Genomic DNA, 7,350 nt, shown 5'->3' with positions numbered 1-7,350 from the left:
GCATTTGAAAGATATTTTGACTGTTTATCTCTGAAAATTTCACTTGAATCCGTCCAGTCATCTCGAGAAATCGTCAAAAATAAAGGGGGAAAAAAAAATAATAATAATAATAATAATAAAAAGAAACAGTAGAATCACTATAGCATTTTGTTTGTACCAATATAATAAGAAACAGAGTAAAACAATATGTTCCCCAACTTCGTTTGGGGAACATAATAATGGATGTGTACCATATGAAATTTCATCACTAAACCTTTTCCTCCTTATGTATGCAGACGATATGGTGCTCTTTTCTGAAACAGTTTATGGTCTGCAATCACTGTTAGATCAACTGTCAATCTATTGTGAAACATGGAAATTACAAATTAATGTGGACAAATCAAAGATTGTTGTTTTTAGAAAAGGTGGAATAGTGAAAGAACTTGAAAAGTGGTATATAAATGGTGAAAAACTTGAAATTGTTGATCATTTTACATACTTGGGCATTATTTTTAATTATAATAATAAGTTTTCTCGAGCTGAGAAACATCTAGCTGAACAAGGTAGAAAAGGTTTATTTGTTCTTAAAAAGAATATTAGAAACATGTATTTTAATCATGAGACATTATTGTCATTGTTTGATTGCTTCGTGGGCAGTATCTTAAATTATGCATCAGAAATTTGGGGATCACTTAAATCACCTAATATTGAAAAACTACATCTTGATTTTTGCAAACATATTTTAGGTGTTAAAAGGACAACATGTAATGTAGCTGTATATTCTGAATTAGGACGATATCCTCTGCTTTACCACAGAATGTATAATATAATTAAGTTTTGGAAGAAAATTCTTGATAAAAAAAATTGTATCATCCAACATTGTTACAGTGTTTTATATGAGTGTGTAGAAAATGCATAATGCAAAAAACTGGTTGTCAAATGTTAAAAGTATTTTATGCAATTTGGGTTTGTTTGAATTATGGGAAAAACAAAAAGTTGAATGTGTGGACCTTCCTATCGTAAAGCAAAGAATTTTTGACCAGGCAAGACAGAATATTTTTTCTCAAATAGATAGCTCTAGTAAGTGTTCTTTTTACAGATATTTAATTGCAAATCAAAATTTACAATTTTACTTACGGAAACCCATACCAATAAAATATCAAAAATGTATTTCCAAATTGAGACTGTCATCACACCAATTGGCAATTGAAACAGGTCGATATAGTAATACAGAAAGACAACGTAGATATTGTTTTTTGTGTTCAAATTATGTTGAGGATGAATTTCATTTTATTTTGATTTGTCCCGCTTATGAAATACACCGTAAAAATACTTAAAGTCTTATTATTGGAAAAGACCTTCAATGTTTAAATTGTTGCAACTTTTTAATGTTGAAAATGTTAAAGAACTATGCAACTTAGGTAAATTTATTTACTTTAGCCTAAAAACTAGAAAAGACATGTTAAATTAACCATTTATGACATATATTTATATATATATTTGTTTCATATGTACATAATTACCATATTCTCCTGTAAACCTGTACAGTCATGTTTGTATTTGTTTGTACTGATGAGCTATAATGCTCAAAGTCAATAAAGAACTTGAACTTGAAATGATGATTTGGCTTATAATTAGCATAATTAACAACAATTAAAAATTCACATTTTGGCATGGTAGTTTCTGAACTGGGTTGTTAATTTCAAACTTATTGTTCCTTGTATCTAAACCAAATTAAACTGTATGCAATGGTGATGAATTATTATAATTGTTACGTTGATGTTGATGGAAGCATTGAGATGCTGTACTTTATACATGTACATTTTTGTTGATAGAAGCATTGAGATGTTTTAATTTATACATTTATGCTGATGGAAGCATTGATATTCTGTGCTTGTTTTTCTGCTCCAGAGAATGAGAACAGGGAGAATTTTTTTTCTTTTTATTTAGTACATAAGAACCATCTTGTCCATGCTGTTGTTGGATGTGCAGCATAATGTATATGCTCTGGATGCTTTATATAGTCTCTTTATCATGTATCAGTGACCATGTTTGAGTTCCATTTGTCTCTTCCCGCTGTAACCGTGAAAACTGTCAAAGTGCTCAGTGTCGCTCTTAATAGAATATATAGGGAAAAGAGCGACACTGAGCACTGGCTTCTGCGCATGCCTAGGGATTTCGGTCGCTTCAAATCGAAGCGGTGTCCCACTGAATTTAATTCCATGGTAATAGTATCCAAAGTCGTAGATTTTTATGTTTTCTTTGTTTATTTCAATCTTAAAAGAAGGCAAGACATATAACATTTTAAAATTTTAGAACTTTTCGTTTAATTTTTTTTTTACCTTGTATAGAATATTAAATGATCTTTTAATTAAGGAATGTTTTTTTAGTTTTGTGTGAGTTATTGGTGTGTGAATCACACAGACTTGTCACGTAGGCATATTTCATGAAGCGCGCCAGTTATGAGCGTCAGTGCTGAGTGTCGCTCTTCAAAATGGCACTTTCCTATTTTCTCACACCTGACTTATAAATCGTCTGTAAAACAGGTATACAGTAAAATTTCCAGCCGGTTTCAGTTGATATAGATGATTTAGGTATGATTTAAGAATTCTAGAAGAAAAAATCGTAGAAAATAATTATTTTGAATTAGTTATGAGCGTCAGTGCTGACTGCTGAGTGTCGCTCTTCAAAATGACAGTTTCCTATTTAGGAGAATTTCAGACTTCTCACACCGGCGTTATAATACACAAAATAATTCAGCTGATCATCTTTATAAGTTACATTTCCCAGGCTTTCTCGGAAGGAAAGATATCTTCCTTATCAACAAGTTTGAGGCCCAGTTTTGTAAATCTGCACAATTTTTTATGCAAGTCTGCAAATCATGGAACCTGTAATTTTTCTGCACTACTTTCTTCTCCTACCGATTCTAAAAATAATTAGTGGGATGTACTAAGTACCCAACATACTGGTATTCCTAGGTATGTGAATTATTGATACTTGTATTATATAATTTAATGTCATATCATTTAATAACCGGTATTCTTTCCGTTTCATTTATTGAGTTGCATTCTTGTTATACGAGGGCCGTTCAAAAATTACGCGGACGGTGCTATTATTTAATCTTACAGACGTCATATAGTTATACAATTTCACAGAAAAGTGTATCTTAAAGATTCCAATAGGTTTTGTGCAGGTTTTCTGTATTTAAAAAAAAAGTCTACTAAAATTATCGGTATGTTGATATCATTGAACAATTGAAGCAAAAGCATGCGGATTCAAAAATTTAACTTATTGATTTTCTATAATTCGCGTTATTTTTCAACATTTTTTTCAAATTTACCTTTTTAAATTGTTCTATTATTATGTATTTAGATATCAGACTTAATATTTGAAGTACTAACAGAAAATTGTAATTTTTCTCTGATGCGATTCCCGTGAAAACGACTATGAAAATGACGTCTCCTGAATTGACGGCGCATCACACTTTTGTTTAAATGTGTGTAATGCTCGAGATATCGGCTACATATATCCAGAATATGCATAATAAATCATACTGTAAACTATGCTTCTTGTGACATTCGCCCACAAATAGCAAATTGAAATTTTAGACAGTCCCAGCAGGCACGCAACGTTGTTTCAACGTTGAAAGGAAGTTGAATATAGGTTGCAACGTTGATCACCTATATCAACGTTGTTTCAACGTTGCGGTTTCAACGTTGAATCCTAACCTTTTTCAACGTTGAAACAACGTTGAAGCTGCAACATATTTTCAACGTTGAATGTTCGTCGATATTATAACGTTGAAACAACGTTGAGGCTGCAACATATTTTCAACGTTGAATGTTCGTTGATATTTCAATGTAGAAACAACGTTGAAGCTGCAACATATTTTCAACGTTGAATGCTCGTCGATATTCAACGTTGAAACAACGTTGAAGATTCAACATTTTTTCAACGTTGAGTATTTTCTGATTATGTAGAGTTAACACAAGGTTTAAAAATGCAAAGTTGACTGTCTGTTGATTTCAACGTTGAACTTTCAACTTTAGGAAAGTTAGGAAAAATTTACGTTGAAAAAACGGGTAACGAGTATTGAGCACTTGAGTTTTAAGTTCAAAATATAAAGGTGTCTTTAACTTCTAATCCATGCGATTTTTGGCAGATACACAGCTCTTTGTATTATTTAGAGTACGAGTTCCTATTATTAGACACACAGGGCGGGGCTTGAGGCGAGAGCGATAGCTCGAGCCGGGCCCCCGCCCTGTATCTCTGATACAGTAGGAAACGAGTATTCTAAATGACTTGTGACATGACCTTTCTTTTGACCTCACTAATTTACATGCGTATTTGGGTACCAATCACTCAACCAATCAGATGATTTTGCAGAAAGCTGTTTTAGTATCCCATTTTAAGCATTTGCAACTGAAGTGCCGAGTGAGGTGGACGTGCAGGTATTTATTATTTAAAAAAAAAATATTTAGGGATGTATAATAAAATTTGTTTTCCAAAAAAATTAAATTTAGATTTTATTACTTAGTGCTTTTTGCTCTAATCGGCTATTGTTGACATTTTTTTTAATTTAAGCCTCGATTTAATAAATGCAAAACATTTTGATATATCAGAATCGTGCAGGAATATTTTTGATACAAAAATGCTTCGGGGAGAACGTAATCTGAGAGAAATGTCCGACAATGTCCTCCTCCGGTCGTCAAATACAAAACTGAAATAAACAGATGAAAGGAAGGGGACCCATCCATATTTTTTTTAAAAACTTCATTTTTTTAATAAAATGTAACCAAAGGGGATCCAGTAATCCCCGGTGCCCCCCCCCCATCCCACCCTACTTGATTTTTTTCTTTTCGCTTTCGTAAATGATATTTGGTAAACTTGTATACATACGCTATCTAATTTATCAACAAGTAACGATATCACGCACACAGTGTCTTGGTTGCATATAAATCTAACCCCACGAAATATGATTTTCCTATGATTTTTTTTAAGGGGGAGGGGTTCAAAGTACTGAGTAGTCATTTGTGAACTGCCCCACTCCCTCTTTTCTTAAATTTTTGAATCCGACACGAATAAATTTACGTTGTAAAATTTTATTCTTAATTCACCTCAGATTTTGAGTAAATAATAACAGTGCTACATGTTTTATGCTAATTGAACGATTTTATGTCTGTATATACAGATACAGCTTTCCGTCATGGCTAAAATTAAACCGTACTGTATCGTTGATATTTTGCAGATACAGTACAGTTTCTGTCATTTGCATAAGAAACGCTCACAAAAAGTGTTCTGTATCGCAGTTACAGAATGCTTGACTTCAAAGGAAAAGTCGCTGGGTCATGTCACAAGCATTGTTAGAAAATGAAACGCATACATTATACAATAATTGCTGGTTTTTGGGGTCAAAACAATGATTTAGCCATCTGAGGAGTACAATATTTCGAAGATGGCTAAATCATTGTTTTGACCTCAAAACTCAGCAATAATTGTTTTATTATATGATTCACTGATAAAATGACACAGATCTTTACTTGTTTGCATTTTATTAAGTCCTAGCCAAATACAAGAGAGTAGCAGAATTAAAATGTTAATAAACCTTAACAGTAGTATCAATTTTTTAAAAATTTTTTTTAAAATCAATTTTAGTAGCCATGAAAGAAATATATAATGTCAGTTTTTTTATAGAATAGATTTTGAAAGGAAGGAGTATTATCAGGAAAAAATGACTGCAAAAAAGTAAAAAAAAATTGTTGTTCAGTAAAAGTGTTGGAGGGGGGGGGGGAGGTTCCCTGCATCCCCTCTTACCATCTTCACCCTAAAATATATATTTGCTTATGTCTTTTTTCACATGAAAAAAAATCAAAGTCGTTTAAATAGCTTTCAAAAAAAATTTGTATTAATTTGGAATTTCCCAATCTATTTTTAGATCAATGTAGAGGAAATAAATCCTTGTATTGACCTGGAACATCACGTGCAGGTCAATACAACGTAATATTTTTCTAACATAGTTGGATCTCAGCCAATCAGAGAGATGGAAATTATTCAATCATATAATAATATAAATTGATTTACTCAAAAGTCACTCAAAGTCTCCCGTAAGTGAATTTCTTCTTGTCCTGCCACTACGATTGTACTGCCTCTTATATTTATTTAAATTTTGCTTGTCAACAAATTAGTGCATGTCTGGGTTAGATTTTTATTTTACTTGGGTGAACCCTTATACCCAGTAAAAAAAAAGTTTAACTGGATCCGTGCCTGTCCGACTTTTTTTTTTTGCCAGTTTGATATTTTGTGCAATTATTCAGCATTACACGTTTCACCGCGATGACAGTATACAGGATTATGCATAGCCAGGAGACAATATTTTTTACAATGCGTAATCGAAAAAGTAAGCGTATGTCTTATCTAATAAATTAATGCGATCATTTTTTGAACGAACTAATTTGACATCTCTTCGAGTAAACAGAGGAGCACATGTGTATCCAGAGACTATCTAAAAAGGGAAGATTAACGATTTAACGAATTAATGAGGTAAGTTTGAGGATTTTAAATGAATTTATGAATGCAACTTGCATTTTTTAATTTGGAAAGTTGAATTAGTTCACAGATGTGTGACGAACAAAGTTATGTCTACAAATGTGCCTTTGAATATACTAATTTCTTCAAATTGATCAAAGGTAATTAGGTGATCATATTGGATTTAAACAATGTATACAAAGTTTCTTGGTTGTTTTATTGAAAAATCCTTTCATCTTTTTGCTGTAATGAACTAATAGAAATTAATTTATTTTTGGGGTTATATATTTCATGCTTTTGTAGAAGTCATGATGAGCATATACAATACAACGGAAAACCAGGTTGTGGAAGCTGTGGCAAATTATCTCAAATGGGCCCCGGAGAAAGGATGGTGGCCGTAGAAAATGACATTATGCCGACTCTTAATGATGGAACTTTCATTTTTACATGTAGCTCATCTGAGCCCATGGGCCTCTTCTTAATGATAAGATAAATATTTCATGAAGATTTTGATAACAGATTAGATTAATACAATATAAATGTATGTATGGGATTTGTTTTTTCTTTACATGGTACAATATTATTAATAATTCCATATTATTACTATATGACACTCCCCCCTTTCCAAAATGCTTAATTGAATAAATGTTGAATCAACTGTTTTTCAAACATACAATCAACGTTGATTATCAACGTTGATTCAATGTTAAGAATTCAACGTTGATACAAATTTTCAAAATCTAACATGAAATCAATATTGAATCAACATAGAAAACAACGTTGATTCAAAGTTTATTCAATGTTGTGTGCCCTTTTTTCAACATTTAATCAACGTTGATTATCAAT

At 31.9% G+C, this 7,350-nt stretch overlaps 1 long non-coding RNA gene across 1 annotated transcript; it reads left to right on the top strand.

Annotated features, from left to right (window-relative positions):
- Positions 1-6,412: 6,412 nt before the first annotated feature.
- On the top strand, positions 6,413-7,048 carry LOC134270082 (uncharacterized). The gene is made up of 2 exons (XR_009992718.1): positions 6,413-6,519; positions 6,808-7,048. It is a non-coding gene; the product is annotated as an uncharacterized LOC134270082 (long non-coding RNA).
- The last annotated feature ends 302 nt before the right edge of the window (positions 7,049-7,350 follow it).

Source organism: Saccostrea cucullata, unplaced genomic scaffold, assembly GCF_032062105.1.
Source record: "Saccostrea cucullata isolate Sc308-1 unplaced genomic scaffold, CSIRO_AGI_Scuc_v1 ctg18012, whole genome shotgun sequence".
Lineage (NCBI taxonomy): Eukaryota > Metazoa > Mollusca > Bivalvia > Ostreida > Ostreidae > Saccostrea > Saccostrea cuccullata.
The sequence above is the reverse complement of the archived record's forward strand: the minus strand, read 5'-3'. Positions and strand labels throughout refer to the sequence as shown.